The following is a 21,944-nucleotide window of genomic DNA, read 5'->3' as shown; positions in this document are numbered from 1 at the left end:
TCTACTTTTTTTGGTATTTCCCCAAATTTATCTTCCATGATTTATATTGCATTTTTTATTTCTACTTTTGCATTTTTATTTTAGAAGCTCTTTTGTTTCCCCTGGATGTTCCTCTCCTACAGCAGTCTTGTTCTAGTTTGATGAATACAGTGTTTTCATATTTCTCTGAGGATTTTAATGATTGTTTCCTTCAGCCTTGAATAGTTTTATTATTACAAGTAGATTTTACCTGTTTGTTTATTCTGGTCTCTGTCACTCAGCATCTGAGATCCCAAGGTTAATATCAGTAGCTCATTCTTTTTCCTTATTTTTTTTTTTAATAAGCATGACTTTTAATGTATTTAACATTTATGTACCCTTAGGAACATAAAGAATCAGGTTTGCTTTTTTCCTTTCCTTAAAAAAATTTTAACCAAAGGAAAAAAAAAAGTACGCAGTTAAAAACAAGTACGAGTTTATAAAAACTTTTTTATAAAGAGTTTTTAAAAGAAAGAGATTTATAAAAGAAAGAGATATATAATGAGAAGTCAAATTTTCTACTTCAGATCTGTTTCCCACATCAACCACTATTAGTATTTTCTTATATGTTCTTACATAAGTATTTTATAAACACACAAAAGCATATATAAATATGTGTGTATTACTCCTTCCCCACCTTCTTTTCTTAAACAAATGGGAGCCCAGTATACTCACTTTTTTTTTTTTAACTGTAGATGTTTCATTTTTGTAAACATGAATACAGCCCATTCTTTCCTCAGGTATATATATTATAACTGAGCATACATACTATGAGTATATATATTATGACTTATTTAACCAGATTATTTCTAGTCTTTTGCTTTTATAAACAATGTGGCATTGAAAATCCTTGAAGATACATACTTTTAAATTTATGTAGAAGCTGCCCCAGTGTGTACCCCCAACTCTGTTACCAAACAGAGTTTTTAACGTCTGCATTTCTCTTTGGTTAACATTAGTATCTCACTGTTACTTTGATTAGTCATCCTCTATTTAGTTCCACTGATCTTCCCATTTCTACCTGAATGAGTACTACCCTGTTTTGATTAACACAGCCTTAAAATATATTTTAATGTCTGATAGGTTCAGTCTCCTTATATTTCTCTATAAAAGGATCATTTAAAAAATATTTTTAGGACTTCCCTGGTGGCACAGTGGTTAAGAATCCGCCTGCCAATGCAGGTGAAACAGGTTCAAACCCTGCTCCGGGAAGATCACACATGCCGCAGAGCAGCTAAGCCCATGCGCCACAACCACTGAGCCTGTGCTCTAGAGCCCGTGAGCCATAACTACTGAGCCTGCGTGACACAACTACTGAAGCCCACATGCCTAGAGCCCGTGCTCTGCAACAAGAGTAGCCACAGCAATGAGAAGCCTGCGCACCACAGTGAAGAGTAGCCCCCCCGCTCCCTGCAACTAGAGAAAGCCCGTGCGCAGCAACGAAGACCCAACACAGCTGAAAATAAATAATATAAATAAAAAATTAAAAAAACATTTTTAGGACAACATTTCAGATTGCCTTAATGACAGACCAGCACAATATAGTTATGCTCTCAGTATATAAATCCATCACAGACCTTGGAGATATTGCGGGTTCGGTTCCAGATCATCACAATAAAGCAAATATCACAAGGTGAGTCACATGGAATTTTTGGTTTCCCAGTGCATATAAAAGTTACGTTTACACTATACTGTAGTCTAGTAAGTGTGCAATGGCATTATGCCTACATATCTTAATAAATAAATACTTTATTGCTAAAACATGCTAACCATCATCTCCTTCAGCAAGGTGTAATTTTCTTGCTGGTAGAGAGTCTTGCCTCGATGTTGATGGCTGCTGACTGATCACGGTGGCCGTGGCAGTTTCTTAAAATAAGACAGCCATGAAGTTTGCCCCATTGATGGACTCTGCCTTTCATGAACCATTTCTCCGTAGCATGCAGTGCATTTGACAGCAGTTTACCCGCAGTAGAAGTGCTTTCACAATTGGAGTCAGTCCTCTCAATCCCTGCCGCTGCTTTATCAACTAAGTTTATATAATATTTTAAATCCTTTGTTGTCATTTTAAATCCTTTGTTGTCATTTCAACAGCCTTCACAGAATCTTCACCGGGAGCAGATTCCATCTTAAGAAACCACTCTCTTTGCTCATCCTTAAGGAGCAACTCCTCATCCATTAAAGTTTTATATTTGTAACAGATAATGAAAAAGTTTGAAATTTTGCAGTTACCAAAATGCAGCGCAAAGACACAAAGTGCAGTAGCTCATTCTTAACAGTAGAGAACTAAAACCATGGAACTCTGTTTGCATGTATGAGCTTCACTGTAGCCATTCTGTGACTGGATTGTTTGCAGGTAATGCCTGATCTTGATGTCTATGCCTTTCCACTTAGGCTGGTCATATTCTCTAGAGAAGACTCTTCATATCTGCCTGGAAGGTAAAGATGTGAAGGGTAAAGGCTTTTGATAGTCAAGAGGGAGAAGCAGGTGGAAGGTTTGTCTCATCATTCAATAATCCTGTTTTCCATATGATTTCATTGTCCTTTGTCCAGCGACACTTCTTACCTTACCCTCTCCAGATCAACTCCTAGTTTTCAGTCCTGCATGGGTGAGGGTGAGGGGCAGCAAGTACCCTGTAAAGAGGGTGGGGTTGAATTACTGATAAGTAGTATATATGAAAAACTAAGCAAATATTAACTTCAAGAAAATAAAAATACAGGAATGGAGAAAGGTAACTGCGGTTTCCTAAGGAATCAGCTAATGAATACTGACCTGATATTATCTGAGTCTCCTCATTGTAGTTCCCCTCACTTCATGTACCTTGGGCTGCTACTTCCTCAGTCTTTGGAAGATTTTGTTTTGTAAATGAAATGATTTTCTGCTTTTCCTGTAGCTTGTTAAGAGTTTGACCTCTTGGGTCTGCTAAATCAGTTAATCCTTTATCCCTGTGTTTTACAGCTTCCAAAGTCAGTTTGTCTCTAATTCTCCACATCTTTGTAAACTTATGCCTTTAAAAATAAAATAAAATTACACACACACATCTTTGTTACATTTTAGAGAGATTTTAGGTGAGAGCAAAAATAGATGAATTCAGTTTATTTTAACCTGGAAATACTGATATTTGTCCTCTTGAATAAAAATATTTGTTCATTTTACTTTTGTTTTTGTATTTAATATTCTTTCAAGCTTGACACTTAATTTTGTCAGATCCAAATATGCCAAAATTTTGGAGCCTATCAGAGAGAAGGGTTTCTGCTTTCTAACCATGTTTATTTTTAATTTTTAATTATACCTTGGGTAAAAGGATCTGTGATGAAGAACACCTTTCAGCTTTCCCTTCGGGAAGAAGATTGTTTGTTCTAAGAGCCACTACAGCCATCCATGCTTTGCTTCAATTTGAATTTTTCTTTAGACCTCTTCATCGTTAACACAAAAAATTAACAAGAGTTGTTTCCTTTGGTGTACTGGTGCTATTTGAAACTCAAACTAATCCCCAGGTGACTTTGTATTTTACTTTGGTATGTGTCAGTTGTTGATTATACAAAATTTTATCCCCAATCAGAGCTGAAAGCTAGGTAATATAAAGGAAAAATAATTCAGAGCGTTAAACACTTATTAAACATTTGTTGAGTACCTATTATATACAAGGCTCTCTACTGGGAGCTATAACGGAAGAGAAAGCTCTTGTTCTTGGAGAGGTTATCATTTAACAAGGAGAAACAGGAAGCAAATATGAAATACTTAATGAATGCTGGAAAACCATTCTTTCTGCTTGTTTAACCAGATGTTTGTATTTAAAAATAATTAGGAAAATTAATTATGAATGTATTCCCTTTGGATCTTGACTTCGTTTGTTAGACATTATAATAATCTCTTTTTGGAATTACGTAATGTAGAGTGACATAATTAAAATCTGTACCTGTTATCACTCTTCCTTCAGCATTTCTTGAATTCTTGATAATTGTTTTTAACCCTAAAAGATTACTTTAAGCAAAGAATATGAGAGAAAAAAGGTTGGTAATTTGCAAAAAAAGGAAATGTTTTATATTTAATATTTTTTTTTCTTCAGATTTCAATACATACATTTGATTCCATGACTGTTTTATCTTTCACAGTTCAGGGAGAAAGAGAGAATAAAATAGAGTGGTGAGAGAAGTATCTTAACCCACTCTTGATCTATAGCATCCAGCATCCCTGACTTCAAAGAGTTTCTAATGGCCATTTCTGACTATTAACCTGGAGTTTTATTTCAGTCATCTGTTGTTCTTGCAGGCATTTATTTTAGTCATCTGCTGCTCCTGAGCATGTTAGTACTGGCAACTCATTTTCTTCCATCTTCCTGAACTTTGCAACTGCTTCCAACTTTCGCAAGGATATTTCTGATTCCATTACTGTGTCCAGACACTTGGCATGGTAGTAGAAATGATGAGAGATGGCTGGTGTTGACCAGTAGAAATTTGTGGCTACTCTTTCAGGGCTAAAATCATAATAAAGTCATACTGTATAGTGGCAAGACTGGGACTAGGAACTGCGTTTTCTCATGCCCAGTGTTCTCTCCAGTGACCAAACTGAATTGTTTCATGAGTTTTCTTCATATCTGCCACTTGTTGAAATGCAAGCCCTCAATGACAGAACTCATGTCGTCATATCCCTGTGCTTTTGGCCAGTCCCTTGCAAAATGTTCTGATTTGTTATCCTTTCAGTCACTTGGACATTTTCCTTCTTTCTGTTTAGGGAAAATATTGAGAGTGTTTTATAGAGGGTTCATATATGGGAAATAATCTGTGATTACAGCTGGGGAAGATGAGCATGGTTTGGGGCCAATCATTTACATTTGTTATATGTAAATATGATGTACATATTTTTTTAAACTATTGACTTACCACTGGTCAGTCTCTTAAACTTTTGGGGCCTCATTTTTCTCATCTTTAAGATATATAAGAGGGTATAATACTTATACCCTCCAGCTTATGGCAATTTTTTGAGGCTGAAATGGGATAGAAAATGTACGAAAATGTAATAACAGTGGTATGCAGGCTTGATTCAGTGATGGAGGAGTTGTAAAGAGTAAGGGATTTAAGACTTTTATACTGACACCACTTGATGGCTTTGATTAAATTAGCGTGTGTGGGTGTGTTATATGAGCAGAAAAGCCTAAAAGAGCTTTTACAAAAGGGGCTCCTTAAAGCAACAATAGTAAGAAATTCTTCCTCAGTCACTTAGTACAAATAGAAAAGATGGTCTATTTTGTTATTTTACAGTTGTGAGAGTAATACAGTATTATAAGAGAGAAGAAGAGTCCTCTAGCCTGATAAATATTTATCGAGAATCAATATAGAAATTCTTGGTCTTCTCATACCAAATACCCTGGAGCTACATGCAGAAACTACAGTTTTCATTGTGTGTGTGCATGGCTAACAGTGGAAGGTAAGTTGTTTTCATTTATTCCCCCAGTGGCTTGGAGGCTTTGTTTTGAAATTTATAAAGGTCGTGATTCAGGTAAAAATGGGAAAAAAATATCTGATTTGTAGAATGAACATGTAAAAAATTAAGAGCAACTGTTAGTGAGTTTCATTCATTGTAATGCTTAACTCTAGGCATTAAAATAGTCTCATCACTTAAAGTGCTCTTGTTAAAATTATGAAAAGGTATTATTTAATGTGACATGGACTGAAATGGCTTACTAGGAAAGAATCCATGATAAAAAGTACAAACTAATACATAAGGCATGAGGTATTTAAGGGATGAAGTGTTCTATATAAGGAGATTATCTTTGGAGAGACAAATCCATGACTTGAGAAATGAGGCTAAGCATTTTTGCCTAATAAAATCTCGTATATAAGGCTACTTAATTTTATTAGGTAAGGTGGTTTTCTTTAATCCTTATAAGTCTGTACAGAAACCTCTAGGAACCTTCATGATATTGACTCTCCAGGTATACAGTTCATAGTTTGAGCAGCTCATTTGTTCAGTCATTGTTTTGTTACACAGGTATGCATAAATATATTAATTTGGTAACAATTTTAAGATATTACCAGGTAGAGCCAAGAGCCCTTTTAACTAACCCTTCTTTCAATCTCTGCTCCTTCCCCAGGGGTAATACGTGTTATACTTTGCTTTATATCTTTCCAGACCGATTCCTGTATATTTGCATATTTGTACCTGTGGAAAAGATGAAGTTTTGTGTGCTTCATTTCTCTCTATATGACACAATACTATCTTTATGACACTTGCTGTTTTCCACAGAAAAACGTGTTTTGGAGGGTTTTACCTGTTAGTGCATATAAAATCACGTTCTTTTAACGGTTGCAGATTATTCATAGGATGGGGATTTAGGCATTCCCCTGATGAGAAACATTGAGGCTATTTCTGTTTTTTCCCATGTTTTCCAGTCACATCACAATGAGCATCCTAAAAAGTTGCCTCATTAGAAGCAATATTACCAATTATGATGACAATCTTTCACTTGATAATAAGTTGTGATGATGAAGGTTTAGTAGAGTTAAAACTTTGATTTTTCTTTTTAATTAGAAACATTACTTGAATTCTGGTAATGGTGGCATGAAGAGGCTGGCAGTTCCCCTCTGCGGAAAGTAAATAGAAAACCAGACAGAATTGTCAAAAACATCCATTTAGGGGTATTGGAAATTGACCAGAGGTAGTTAAAAAAAACTTGATCTTGCACAACTGTTAGGGCTTGGGGTGAGAACAGTGTGAGTCTGTGGCCTTCTGGCCTGGGCCCTTCCCAGATACCTCCTCAGGTGTGCCCTGCTGTCCCCACCCTCCTCAGCTGATGAAAACTGAAGCTTTACCAGCTTGGGACTAGCTGAGAAACCCAGCAGCTTTGCTGCCAAAGAGGTGGCCGTGGGGGAGTAACTTGATTCAGGGAAGGGAGCAGTGAGAGGGGACACAAAAACCTGTGGCTTTGCAAGTACAGGGTGGTGGGTTTGGATGGAAAGAGAGGGAGAAAACCTGCTGCCTTGCTAGCTCAACGCTGTGGACCTGGTTTAGGGTGAGCAGTGGACCAGAAGAAATTTAATAGAGAAATCCCAGAAATGAGAGAACCATAGAAGGGCTGAGGTAAGTTCTCCATACATCTCTGGTTGACTGGAAGCTACATATGTGAAGGGGAGACCCAAGAGAGGGGAGACCCAAAAAGTTCAACCCAAAGGAGACTAGAGAACTGGCTGCAGTGTTGAATGCATTCCCCAGTCTATACACAAATCAACTGGCAGAGGCTGGACGTTTTACAGGCTTGAGATGTTTGAGCACAACCATTGCCCAGGTCATTGGCTGACCATTAAGCTATACAGACATAGGCACACCCACTAGGAAGCCAGGCTAAAATATAAAAGTAAGAATTAAAAAACTGAACAGAGACATCCCAACTGCATACCATGTAGGGAAACTGATTCTTCAGTTCAAGTCCAGATGAATTACTAAAAAAGACCCAGCATCTCTGAAAAATAAAATAAATTGAATTACCATAATATATTAAAGGTTCAGTTTTCAAACAGAAACTGCTGGACGTAAAGAAAAAATAAAACCTAGGAAAACGTGACGTATAATCACGAGAGTCGGTGGAAACTGACTGTGAGTGGGCTTGATGTAGGATTTAACAGAGACTTTGAATTGGCTCTTTCTAATATGTTCAAAGAATTAAAGGACAGTATATTAGCAAAACTTAATAGAGAGTCCCAATAGAGAAACAAATTAGAAAAGAAGAATGAAATAGAAATTTTAGATTTCAAAAGTACAATAATTGAAATGAATAGGATAGGATTTATTTATCCAATAAATCTGTTACTGGATAGGCTCAATAACAGATTTGAGATGTCAGAGAAAACTTGAAGATCAATGAAAAGTACTCACTCCAAAGAAGAGAGAGAGAAAAAAAATATTGTGAAAAGTGGACAGAGCCTCAGAGACCTGTGGGACAATGTCAGACATTTCAACATAGATGTAATGAGAGTTCCAGACAGAAAGGAAGGAGAGAAGGGACAGAAAAAATATTTGAAGAAATAGTGGCACCACACCCCCCCCCAGATTTGGTGGAAAATAATAAAAAGGGTTCCAGTAAGTAAGCACACAATACCCCGTCTCGTCCACTGAATGCAGCCATAAAAACTGGACAGCATACAGGTGTAGCTATTTGCAGACTCTGAAAAGTCAATAGTATCAGGCGGGTTAGAGAAGACAACCAGAAATTTAAGTACCATTGAATCAACAGTGAGTTTACTGTTCTTTTGTTTTGTTTTGCTTTGTTATCCCTGGAACTAACCCCAAACCTAGAGCATCAGAATGGACAGCTAGAACTCCAAAAACTTGCTGGTTCTGGTTTAAAGAGCAAGATGCTCAACAGGAGTGCAGAGATCAATCAGTCTCTCTCTGTCTCTGTCTCTCTCTGTCTCTCTCTCTCTCCCCCTCCCCCTCCTACCCAGACCCCAGGAAGTCCTTTGGCAGCAGTGTTGAAGCAGCTACAACATATAAGAGGAGCATAACTAAAACTCCAAAACAAGAAACCTTCCTCTTCAGTTGGAGGAGTTGTAGTTCCTGTCATTTTTCTGTGGGGTTTTGTTTTGTTTTTTTCCCTCTGTTCTCTGGCTGCCTGAACCAGGTCGTGAGCCCATTTATAGAAAGTACACTGCAGAATGGGTTAAATTATGCCCCAGATTTCTGGAGAATCAGTAAAGAACATCCCAGAGAACCCAAAATGCCAGGCAGATTGCAGAGGAGCTTTGGAAAGAGACTTCTTAAAGTTGTTACGCACTCCTTGGCTTATCCTTGAGAGGTGCATATGTGGATCTGACCCTAAAGAACACATATAGATGTTTAGTACTGAAATACCAATAGACCACCAATTAAGTCCCAGACTGGCGAGTGGTGGTACATATATGGGACTGATCCAAATAACACTGTGGAAATTTTGAAGTTTACTGGTTTCTTATAAAGTTAAATATACACTTACCATGTGATCTAGCAATCCCATTCCTAGATATTTACCTAAGAGAAATGAAAAGTTCACAAATAAGGGTGCAGATAAGCATGGACAACTAAACTAAAATTGCATTGGTACCTTAGAGGGTCAGAATTTAACTGAGTCAATTGCTTGCTGAAACAAAAATATCAGCACTCTCCCTAAGCTTTCAGCAAGACAGTCTTTATTTATTTATTTATTTGGCTGCGTTGGGTCTTCATTGCTGTGCGCGGGCTTTCTCTAGTTGCGGTGAGTGGGGGCTACTCTTCGTTGCGGTGCATGGGCTTCTCATTGTGGTGACTTCTCTTGTCGCGGAGCACAGGCTCTAGGCTCGCGGGCTTCAGTAGTTGTGCCCCACGGGCTCTAGAGTGCAGGCTCAGTAGTTGTGGCGCACGGGCTTAGTTGCTCCGTGGTCTGTGGGATCGTCCTGGACCAGGGCTTGAACCCATGTCCCCTGCATCAGCAGACAGATTCTTAACCACTGAGCCACCAGGGAAGTCCAGCAGTCTTATATTATTAAAAATGTACAACATACAGTGCAAAATTCCTTGGCATATGGAGAACCTGGGAAACCTTAACTCAGATGGGCAAAGATAATCATGAGACACCAATACTGAGACGTCAGAGATGTGGGAATCATCTGAGAAAGATTTAAAGCAGGTTTTTTAAATACGCTACAACAATTAAGGGTGAGCTCTCGAAATGAATGAAAATATAGAATGTCTCAGTAAAGAAATAGGAAAAAGAAAAACCAAATGGGAAATTTGGAACTGAAAAATATGATACCAGAAAATTCACTGGACAAGCACAATAGCAGGATGCAGATGACAGTCCATAAACTTCAAAGTAGATCAGTAGAAATTTATCCAAATTGAAAAAAAAAGAAAAAAATGGTTGAAAAAAAAAATAATGAGAAGAGCTCGAGGGACCTATGGGATGATACCAGGTCTAATGTTGTGTTTCATCAGACACTGAGAAGGAAAAAAGAAAGAATATGGTACAGAAACAAATGTTTGAAGAAGTAGTGGCTGAAAACTTCCCCAATTTAGTGCAAGACATAAATTTGTCTTATAGACTCAAGAGGTTCATTGAACCTTAAGTGGCATAAGCCCAGTGAAATCATGCGCAGAAACAACATAATGGAATTGCTGAAAATAAGACAAAGAAAAAACTACAAAAAACAGAAAACCAATAATAGAGTAACTATTTGAATGATTTGAATGAATGTGGAAGTCTCATCAGAGACCATAGAGGCCAGAAGGAAGTGAAACAGTATTTTAAACGTACCAGGGGTGGGTGTCAATCCAGTGAAACTATTCTCCAAGAAACTGCTGCTTTTTTTTTTTTTTTTTTTTGAGAGGACTTCTCTCTGAAAGCATTGCACATAATAGAAAATTGTTTCTAAGTAAGAGTGCCAGGAAGTTACACTAGCTGCTTTTGCAAGGCATTTACTTAGTTCATAGTAGGAAGATTGATAAGTTCATTTAAAATGGTAGTTCACTTTCCTTTCTGAATTAAACTTGTCATCAGAGGATGACAGTACAAAGTGGGTCAGTTAACATGATTAAATTAGGGGGAAAACCCAACTATGTTCATTTTAAAAAACCATTGTTTTTAAGGTGGGAAAGTTGTAATAAATTGCTGTTTTCGAGATTCATTTTTCACTGACACTTTAAATAATTAACAGTAGTCACTATGAGAGATGGTTGAAGAGATTGAATTGCAGAATGTTAGGTAAAGCAGAATATTTAGCATTTATATGTTTTTAGTAGATCAGTCATTTAAATTTATTGTGTAACCTCATGAGTTATATCAATCTCATTTCTTTTTTACAGATAAGGAAATAAGTGTGTAGTTAAATTTTTCTTTAATGCTATACTGGAGAAAAAGATTAAAATTCAGAATTTAGCTCTATTTTAATCACTTTTTGCTGCACATGTTCTCAGCATTTATATTGATATGTCTTTATGAGGCAATTCATTATTATTATAACAAATAATGAAATGAGGACCTCTTAATGGAGATGTAATTGATACAACCTGTTTATAAAGGACAGTTTGACACTATCTGACAGTTGAAAAATCACATATCCTTTGATCTAGCAATTCTACTCTTAGTATTTACTTACTAATGATGTGTACATAACTATGTATGTGTGTATAGATATAGGTGTTGATTGTAACACTGATTATAACTGCAAAAAATGGAAGCAACCTGTATATCTTTCAGTAGAGGACAGACTAAATAAATGTTGATGCATCCATATAATGAAGTGCTAGATATATTGAAAAGGATGAGCTCCAATATGGAAAGATTGCTAAGATATTTTATTAATAAAACAATCATTCATGTAAATAAAAAAGGATATATTCAAATACAGGGATAAATTTTGCTGGGACTGCTAGAAAGAAAATCTCTTTGGAGAAAATCAATTTTTATGTTTATTTTAAAATATTTCAATATAGTTAGGCTGCCTTTCACCACACGTGTGTATATACACACACATATACACATTTGTATATATATACATGTGTAAATATATATTGAGTTTTTTAAAATAGCATATGTAAAGTTTTTAAACTCATTTTTCATCAAAACTTTGACATTGTTACTCCATTATCTTCTGGTGTTAAATATTACCAGTAATAAGTGGCATGGAAGTCTGATTATTGTTACTTTTACAAACTCTTTTCTTTCTGGAAATCTTCACCTCCCCCTTTTTAATCCTCAACATTTTGAAATTTCACTTAGGTGTCCAGATCTGGGTCTTTTGCATTCATTCTGAAGTTTTGTTTGTCATTTAAATTCAGAGACATTTTCTACTATTATTTCTTCAACTATTTCATTCCTATCCTAGTCTCTGATCTTGTCCTATGAAACTCCTGATGTGCACTGTTGGATTTGATTATGTATTTTAAGTGGTCTCATATTTTTCATCTTCTCCTCTTTGTTCTGCATTTGGGAGTTTACCTTGACTTGATTTTCCAGATTAGCAGTTTCAGCCTTATCGTTCTATCATTTAGTCTGCTGTTTGATTTTTTTTAATTTGACAATATTGTTTTTAACTGCCAGTAACTTTTTCTTCTTCTCTGGTTGCTCCATTATCTCCCTCTTAGTGGCCTGTTCCTTTATGAATGCAGTAGCCTCTCACATATCTTTGAGAATGCTAATAAAAATAAAAAATTTAAGTTCTATTCTCAGCACCATCTGTTTCCCCTGTAGTTTAGTTTGTTCAACTTTGTCCCTTGTCACTGATATTTTCTTCAGATGTCTGGCAATCAGTAATGGTTGGTTTATATTTATAAATGAAGGACTAGGTTGATTAATCCAGAATATACCTCTGTTGAGGACTTCCTCTGTAGTTGTATAGGCTGTCCCCCCACCCGCCAGCCCTCTGTCTGGAATGGCGGGCTTCTCCTTCAGATATCTAGGCAGAGAACTAGTGAGCAAGTTGGGAACCCTCAAATAGCTAAATTAAGAAGGAGGAGGAATTTACCCTGGCGTTGGAACATATTGGTACAAGGCTGTAAGTTGGAAGAACAGAAGGGGAGAAGGCGGGGCCACCCCTAGAAGTGTTAGGCAGTGTGGTGCGGGGAATTTTTTGGTTATCAGAATACCTGAGGAGCACTGCAGGCGTTTGGTGTAGAGCAATCCTATGCAAAAAGGATTATGCCAATAGTCTCTTGTTTGAGAAACACTGCTTTAGAGCATTCACTGTGGGATAGTCTCCCTTCCCCCTCCCCTCCTCATCTAGTGTCTGTTGTGAAGAACCAGATGCACCTCAGCCTCTCTGCCCTTCGTTTAGGCCCCACATCCCTGTAAGGAACCCTTCCCATGCAAGACATACGCCCACTGTTTCTGGAAGAAGTCTGTGATACTTAGGCCAAAAAGTGTGCCCTTGTGTATGGGGTTCCTTAATTGCTATGAGTGGCTGCCCATCCACTCACTGTGCCTGCCCTTTTCTTTTGTTGGCTCCAGGCTTAGATTTTCTCTAGGAATGCTTTGGGAAATACAGCTCCATGTTTTGTTTCAAGGTTTTAAACATTGATCGTAAATTCAAGATTTTCAGTAGGGTGAACTATTTGGTTCTTTGCACTGGGATGCCTTCCAGTGGGTGTCTCCCATTTTATCGTCCCACCACTTCCATCATAGAAACAGTTAACCTTTTACTCCTTTCCAGTATTCACTCAGTGTTAATAATGCACTAGAAGGTATTGTTGCAGGAGTTGCCATGTATTATTTAGTTGCAACAACCCTGTAAGAATAGGTAACTATTGCTGTTCCCCATTTAACAGATGAAAGAAACTGAATTGGAGAGGTTAAGTCGTATACTCAGGTTTTCAGGACTAGTTAAGTGGTAGTGTCCAGGCTTTTAACCACTATGCTATATCACTTAATTCTCTTATTCCTTCATAGTGTTCTTATCATCATGCTTTATTCATTTGTTTACACATTTTGGTCTACTCTGCTAGATGTAGTTTTTGGAGGAAAGATAGTGTGTCTCTATTTTCTTCAACATCAACCATCATGCCTGGCCTATAAGTGCTCGGCTAATGTTGAGTAGGTTAGCTGAGCACATTTAAAGTTTAACTTTCTTCTTTGATTCAATAGAACTAAACTAGAATTTCGAGATACTATTTTGAGAGCTAAGGTATTGACTGCATATTGTCATTTTGTAGAAAACAAGTGTTTTTATTGACCTAATGTTTTAGACGAACTCTTGCTGTCAAATCAGTCACGCGAGTTGTGTCAAAATTTAATCATAAAGAAACCTAACTTGATCCAAATTTTTTTTATTTTATTTTATATTGAAGCATAGTTGATTAACAGTGTTGTGTTAGTTTCAGGCGTACAACAAAGTGATTCAGTTATACATATACATATATCTATTCTTTGTCAAATTCTTTTCCCATTTAGGTTATTACAGAATGTTAAGCAGAGTTCCCCGTGCTGTTCAGTAGGTCTTTGTTGGTTATTTTAAATATAGTAGTGTGTACATGTCAATCCTAAACTCCCAATCTCACCCTTCTGCCCTGGTAACCATAAATTTGTTCTCTAAGTCTATGAGTCTGTTTTGTAAATAAATTCACTTGTATCTTTTTTTTAAGATTTTGCATATAAGCGATATCATATGTTATTTGTCTTTCTCTGTCTGACTTACTTATTAACATAATCTCCAGGTCCATCCACATTGCTGCAAATGGCATTATTTCATTCTTTTCAGTGGCTGAGTAATATTCCATTGTATATGTGTACCACATCTTCTTTATCCATTCATCTGTCAGTGGACAGTTAGATTGCTTCCATGTCTTGGCTATTGTAAACAGTGCTGCAATAAACATTGGGGTGCATGTATCCTTTCAAAACATGTTTTTCTCTGGATATGTGTGCAGGAGTGGGATTGCTGGATCATATGGTAGTTCTATTTTTAGTTTTTTAAGGAATCTTCATACTATTCTCCATAGTAGCTGTAACAATTTGCATTCCCACCAACAGTGCAAGAGGATTCCCTTTTCTCCACACCCTCTCCAGCATTTATTGTTTGTAGACTTTTTGATGATGGCCAGTGTGACTGATGTGAGGTGATAACCTCATTGTAGTTTTGATTTGCATTTCTCTAATAATTAGCGCTGTTGAGCATCTTTTCATGTGCCTGTTGGCCATCTGTATGTCATCTTTGGAGAAATGTCTATTTAGGTCTTCTGCCCATCTTTTGATTGGGTTGTTTGTTTTTTTGATATAGAGCTGCATGAGCTGTTTGTAAATTTTGAAGACTTATCCCTTGTCAGTAGCATTGTTGGCAAATATTTTCTCCCATTCTGAGGGTGGTCTGTTTGTCTTGTTTATAGTTTCCTTTGCTGTATAAAAGCTTTTGAGCTTAATTAGGTCCCATTTGTTTATTTTTGTTTTTATTTCCATTACTTTAAGAGACAGCTCACAAAAGATATTGCTGTGATTTACATTGAAGAGTGTTTTGCCTATGTTTTTCACTAAGAGTGTTATAGTATCCAGTCTTACATTTGGGTCTTTAATCCATTTTGAGTTTATTTTTGTGTATGGTGTTAAAGAATGTTCTAATTTCATTTTTTTACATGTAGCTGTCCAGTTTTCCCAGCACCATTTATTGAAGAGACTGTCCTCTGTTGTATAGTCTTGCCTCCTTTGTCGTAGGTTAATTGACCGTAGGTGCATGGGTTTATTTCTGGGCTTTCTATCCAATTCCATTGATCTATATTTCTGTTTTTGTGCCAGTACCATACTGTCTTGATTACTGTAGCTTTGTGGTATCGTCTGACAGTAGGGAGCCTAATTCCTCCAACTCTGTTTTTCTTACTCAAGGTTGCTTTGGCTGTGCGGGGACTTTTGTGTCTCCATACAAATTTAAAAAATTTTTGTTCTAGTTCTGTGAAAAATGCCATCGGTAATTTGATAGGTGTTGCATTGAATCTGTAGATTGCCTTGGGTAATACGGTTATTTGGACAATATTGATTCTTCCAATCCAAGAACATAGTATCTCTTTCCATCTGTTTGTGTCATCTTTGATTACATCAGTGTCTTATAGTTTTCGGAGTATAGGTCTTCTGCCTCCTTAGGTCAGTTTATTCCTAGGTATTTTATTCTTTTTGATGTGATGGTAAATGGAGTGTTTCTTTCATTTCTCTTTCTGATCTTTTGATGTTAGTGCATAGAAATGTAAGAGATTTCTGTGTATTAATTTTGTATCCTGCCACTTTACTGAATTCATTGATGAGCTCTAGTAGTTTTCTGGTACCGTCTTTAGGATTTTCTATGTATAATATCATGTCATCTGCAAACAGTGATGGTTTTACTTCTTCTTTTCCAATTTGGATTCCTTTTATTTTCCTTCTCTGATTCCTCTGGCTCAGACTTCCAAAACAGTGTTGAATAAAAGTGGTGAGAGTGGACATCCTTGTCTTATTCCTGACCTTAGACGAAATGCTTTCAGCTTTTCACCATTGAGAATGATGTTAGCTGTAGGTTTGTTATATATGGCCTTTATTATGTTTAGGTAAGTTCCCTCTATGCCCACTTTCTAGAGAGTTGTTATCATAAATGGGTGTTGAATTTTGTCAAAAGCTTTTTCTGCATCTACTAAGATGATCAGATGGTTTTTATTCTTTAATTTGTTAATGTGGTGTATCACACTGATCGATTTGTGGATACTGAAAAATCCTTGCATCCCTAGGATAAATCCCACTTGATCATGGTGTATGATCCTTTTAATCTATTGTTGGATTCTGTTTGCTAGTATTTTGTTGAGGATTTTTGCGTCTATGTTCATCAGTAATATTGGCCTGTAATTTTCTTTTTTTGTAGTATCTTTGTCTGGTTTTGGTATTAGGGTGATGGTGGCCTCATAGAATGAGTTTAAGAGTATTTCTTCTTCTGCAATATTTTGGAATAGCTTTGGAAGGATAGGTGGTAATTCTTCTTCTCTAAATATATGGTAGAATTTGCCTATGAAGCCATCTGGTCCTGGACTTTTGTTTGTTGGGAGTTTTTTTGTGTGTGTGTGTGGTATGCGGTCCTCCCTCTGCTGTGGCCTCTCCTGTTGCGGAGGACAGGCTCCGGACGCGGTATGCGGGCCTCTCACTGTTGTGGCCTCTCCCGTTGCGGAGCACAGGCTCCGGACATGCAGGCTCAGCAGCCATGGCTCTCGGGCCCAGCTGCTCCGCGGCATGTGGGATCTTCCCGGACCAGGGCACGAACCCATGTCCCCTGTGTTGGCAGGCGGACTCTCAACCACTGCGCCACCAGGGAAGCCCCGGGAGTTTTTAATTAGTTTCAATTTCAGTACTTGTGATTGGTCTCTTCATATTTTCTATTTCTTCTTGGTTCAGTCTTAGGAGATTGTACCTTTCTAAGAATTTGTCCATTTCTTCCAGGTTGTCCATTTTATTGGCATATAGTTGCTTGTAGTAGTCTCTTATGATCCTTTGTATTTCTGTGGTGTCTGTTGAAACTTCTCTTTTTTCATTTCTAATTTTATCGATTTGAGCCCTCTCCCTTTTTTTTTTTTATGAGTCTGGCTAAAGGTTTATCAATTTTGTTTATCTTTTCAAAGAACCAGCTTTTAGTTTCACTGATCTTTTCTATTGTTTTTGTCTCTATTTCGCTTATTTCTGCTCTGATCTTTATGATTTCTTTCCTTCTACTACCTTTGGTTTTGTTTGTTCTTTTTTCTCTAGTTGCTTTAGGTATAAGGTTAGGTTGTTTATGTGTGATTTTTCTTGTTTCCTGAGGTAAGGTTGTATTGCTATTAAGTTCCCTCTCAGAACTGGTTTTGCTGCATCCCATAGGTTTTTGGATTGTTGTGCTTTTGTTTTCATTTGTCTCCAGGTATTTTTTTATTTTTCTCTTTGATTTCTTCAGTGATCCATTAGTTGTTTAGTAGCATATTGTTTAGCCTCCACGTGTTTGTGTTTTTTAGTTTTTTTCTTGTAGCTGATTTCTAATCTTACAGTACTTTGTTGGGAAAAGATGCTTGATCTGATTTCAATTTTCTTAAATTTACTGAGGCTTGCTTCGTGGCCCAGCATATGATCAATCCTGGAGAATGTTCCATGTGCACTTGAGAGGAAGGTGTATAATGCTGATTTTGGATGGAGTGCCCTATAAATATCAATTAAGTCCATCTGGTCTAATGTGTCATTTAAGGCCTGTGTTTCCTTATTGATCTTCTGTCTGGATGATCTGTCCATTGATGAAAGTGGGGTGTTAAAGCCCCCCAGTGTTACTGTGTTACTGTCGATTTCTCCCTTTATGGCTGTTAGCATTTGCCTTATATACTGAGGTGCTCCTATGTTGGGTGCATATATATTTACAATTGTTATATCTTCTTCTTGGATTGATCCGTTGATCATTATGTAGCATCCTTCTTTGTCTCTTGTAACAGTCTTTATTTTAAAGTCTATTTTGTCTGTTATGAGTATTGCTATTCCAGCTTTCTTTTGATTTCCATTTGTATGGATTACCTTTTTCCACCCCCTCACTTTCAGTCTGTATGTGTCCCTAGATCCGAAGTGGGTCTCTTGTAGACAGCCTGTATATGGGTCTTGTTTTTGTATCCATTCCATCAGTCTGTGTCTTTTGGTTGGAGCATTTAATTCATTTACATTTAAGGTAATTATTGATGTGTATGTTCCTATTTCCATTTTCTTAATTGTTTTGGATTTGTTTTTGTAGGTCATTTTTCTTCCCTTTCTCTTTTGTTCTCTTGGGATTTGATGACTAACTTTAGTGTTGTGTTTGGATTCCTTTTTTGTGTGTGTGTATCCATTGTAGATTTTCGGTTTGTGGTTACCATGATGTATTGATATAGCAGTCGATATATAAAAAAGATTCTTTCAAGTTGCTGGTTTTTAAATTTCAAATGCATTTCCAGTAGCCTGCATTTGTGCTCTCTTCTTCTCACAATTACTGGTTTTGATAACGTATTTGTGTTCAGATGTTTTCCTACCTTTACTTGATGTTGCCTTTATTGGTGAGCTTTTCCATTTAATTTTGTTTCTAGTAGTGGCCTTTTCTTTTCTGATTAGATAAGTTCCTTTTGCATTTGTTGCAAAGCTAGTTTGGTGGTGCTGAATTCTCTTAGCTTTTACTTGTCTGTAAAGCTTTTGATTTCTCCATCAAAACTGAATGATGGGAGCCTTGCTGTGTAGAGTATTCTTCATTGTAGCTTCTTCCCTTGCATCACTTTAATATATTGTGCCTTGTTCTTTTGGTCTGCAGAGTTTCTGCTGAGAAATCAACTGATAACCTTATGGGAGTTCCCTTGTATGTTACTTGTTGCCTTTCCCTTATTGCTTTTAATATTTTCTCTTTGTTTTTACTTTTTGTCAGTGTGATTACTATGTGTGTTGGCATGTTTGTTGTTGGGTTTATATTGCCTGGGACCCTGCATTTCTTGGACTTGGATGACTATTTTCTTTCCCATGTTATGGAAGTTTTCAGCTATTATTTCTTCAAATATTTTCTTAGGTCCTTTCTCTCTCTCTCTCTTCTCAGTCTAGGACCCCTATAATGTGAATGTTGGTGCATTCATTGTTTTCCCAAAGGTCTCTTATACTGTCTTCCTTTCTTTTCATTCTTTTTTCTTTATTCTGTTCCGTGGCAGTGATTTCCACCGTTCTGTCTTCCAGCTCACTTATCTGTTCTTCTGCCTCAGTCACTCTGCTATTGATTCCTTCTAGTGTATTTTTCATTTCAGTTATTGTATTGTTCATCTCTGTTTGTTTTTTAGTTCTTCTGGGTCTTGTTGAACATTTCTTGTATCTTCTCAATCTGTGCCTTCATTCTTTTCCCAGGATCTTGGATCATCTTCACTATCATTACTCTGAATTCTTTTTTTCTGGTGGATTGCCTATCTCTACTTCACTTAATTGTTCTCCTGGGGTTTTAGCTTATTCCTTCATCTGGGACACATTCCCCTGCTGTCTAATTTTGTCTAACTTTTTGTGCTTGCAGTTTCCGTTCTGCAGCCTGCCGGATTGTAGTTCTTCTTGCTTCTGCTGTCTGCCTTCATCTAGTGGATGAGGCTTCTTTCTTGTTGCCAGTCCCCCAGGCTGTGAAGACTGACATGGGGCTCAAGACTTTCACTCCTGTGGGAGAACTTCTCTGGTATAATTATTTTTCAGTTCATGTGATGTCCACCCGGTGGGTGGCCTGCCATCTTGTTGTTGCTTTGTCTTCGGATGTAGGGTATCTTTTTTGGTAGGTTCCAGAGGTTTTTTTTGTTTTGTTTTTGTTTTTGTCAATGGTTGTTCAGCAATTAGTTGTGATTTTGGTGTTTTTGTAAGAAGGGGTGAGCCTTCTACTCTGCTGTCTTGCTGGCAAGTCAGTCCAAATTTCAATTTCAATCCAGTTTTCTGTACCATTTCCTGGAAATGTATTTAAAAATTTTTTTCCTGCTGTATTGAAAATACATTAGAAGTAGTCCAAATGACTTAGATAATTCCTTTCAATTTTTGCTTAAATATTTCCAAATGCACACAGAATATAAGGTTTTGCTTTTCATTTTCTGATTCTGCAAAGTATGCAGTATGGTTCTGTCAAAATAACTGTTATTCTACCTACAAAGTATAAGAGCAGAAATAATTTTTAACGTCTTATGAGAACTTAATTTACCTGTCATATTTTCATTCGGGATTTCAGTTCATTGAATTAAATGGGAGTGAATATACCACAACTGTGATTACAAAAGGATTTTTAATACTGAAATAGACTATAGTCCTAATTTATTAAAAACAGTTCATTTAAGTACTTATAGTTCTAAAACTGGGAAGAAATGCTTTTGTAAAACAACTCTAGAAAGCTTTTGGAGCAGAATATATGTGGGTAAATACCATTCATTTTATTAAATTTGTCTTCTTACTGATCTATATTGTAGAAAGTTAGAAATGTATTTATATGTAAGAAGTTCTGTAAAAGCGTGCCATTTTAGTAGACTAAGCATTGAAAGATACCACTTCTATCTTTGTTGCTTGTTATACAATTTGTGGAAAGTTAATAGCTTTAAGATTACTGCTTTGTAAACCTTACCACATTTCACTGATTCCAAGTGTTATACAGACATTTTATTTATAAATAACAGTATATGATTTGAAAACTATTCTTCATTTAATAACAGAAATATGTTACATTTTTGTGACTGAAACTCTATTACTGAGGACTTGTGATGTACCAGACTGTGGGCTAGTTGCTGGGAATATAAGTTTGAACAAGACAGATAAGATTTCTGCACTCATCAGACCTAAGAGTTTAGAAAGAAAATCATACATTAAATAAATAACAAAATATTTAATTACAGGTTGATCAGAGTTATAAAGCATAGACTACTACAAAAGTATATATTAGGAGAATTTATCCTAATTGGTGCTGCCAAGTACATAGAAATTCTGCTCCTGAAGGATGCGTATGAATTAGGTACACCTAGGTGGTGGTAAGTTGCGGGGAGGACTTTGCATCAGGACAGGGGAAGGATTGGTGTGCCTAAAGCTACAAAGGGTGGTGCAGATTGTTTAACCTAGTAGTGTATTTTAAAGGCTCACTGGCCATAAAATTTACATTTTAATTAATTCCTTGTAGGTGAGATATATATCACTCATAAGAAATCTGTATATATGTAGGAGGCTCTTGTATAGTCTGGGCAAGAAATGATGATGACTAGGACTCATGTTACTTGATTCCAGAAATATTTAGGAGGTAGAATCTACTGCTTCTTTGCTCCAAGCTGGTTTCTATTCCTACCACTTACATACTTTCAAATATTTTTGCTATTTTTTGGTCTGTTTTTCTTCCTCTTTAGCCATTCTCTTTATTCTTGTGGGTTTTCTTTTTTTTACCCTTTATTAATACTTTGCTGCTGTTTTAATAGAGATTCTAAAGGGAAAGACTGTAAACTCAAGTAGTCAATCTACCATATTTAACTGAACCCTACCTCCCACTGATTTGAAATGTCACCTTTCGCGTATGTTAACTCCTATTTAGTTATTCAAGATTTCTCTGTGGCTGGGCCAGTACTGCACTAGTTTATAGTGTTTTTATACTTAATAGCACAGGCACCTCCTTTACAGTTACGCTTTTTTCCAGACGTATTGGTTGGTTTTACGTTTTTTCTCTTTCAAGTAAATTTTAGAATAACATTACCCCAAAATCCTGTTGGGATTTCTTTTTTTTATTTTTCTTTTTAAATTTATATTTATTTTTGCCTGCATTGGGTCTTCATTACTGTGCGTGGGTTTTCTCTAGTTGCAGTGAGTGGGGCTACTCTTCATTGCGGCGCCCGGGCTTCTCATTGCGGTGGCTTCTCTTGTTGCAGAGCATGGGCTCTAGGCCCGCAGGCTTCAGTAGTTGTGGCTTGCAGGCTCAGTAGTTGTGGCTTGTGGGCTCTACAGTGCAGGCTCAGTAGTTGTGGCGCACCGGCTTAG

The 21,944-nt window shown here is 36.8% G+C and overlaps 1 protein-coding gene across 6 annotated transcripts in view; it reads left to right on the top strand.

Moving 5' to 3' along the window:
- PALS2 (protein associated with LIN7 2, MAGUK p55 family member) overlaps nt 1–21,944 on the top strand; it is a 108,680-nt gene that overhangs the window by 27,526 nt on the left and 59,210 nt on the right. For 3 of the 6 annotated variants that reach the window (XM_055084954.1, XM_028489971.2, XM_028489972.2), the window contains exon 2: nt 5,278–5,443. The exons of the other annotated variants lie outside the window; for them this stretch is intronic. The gene's annotated coding sequence lies outside the window, so the exon portion shown is untranslated. The remainder of the gene's footprint in view (nt 1–5,277; nt 5,444–21,944) is intronic. 6 annotated transcript variants of the gene reach the window in all.

Source organism: Physeter macrocephalus, chromosome 5, assembly GCF_002837175.3.
Source record: "Physeter macrocephalus isolate SW-GA chromosome 5, ASM283717v5, whole genome shotgun sequence".
Taxonomy (NCBI): Eukaryota; Metazoa; Chordata; class Mammalia; order Artiodactyla; family Physeteridae; genus Physeter; species Physeter macrocephalus.
The sequence above is the reverse complement of the archived record's forward strand: the minus strand, read 5'-3'. Positions and strand labels throughout refer to the sequence as shown.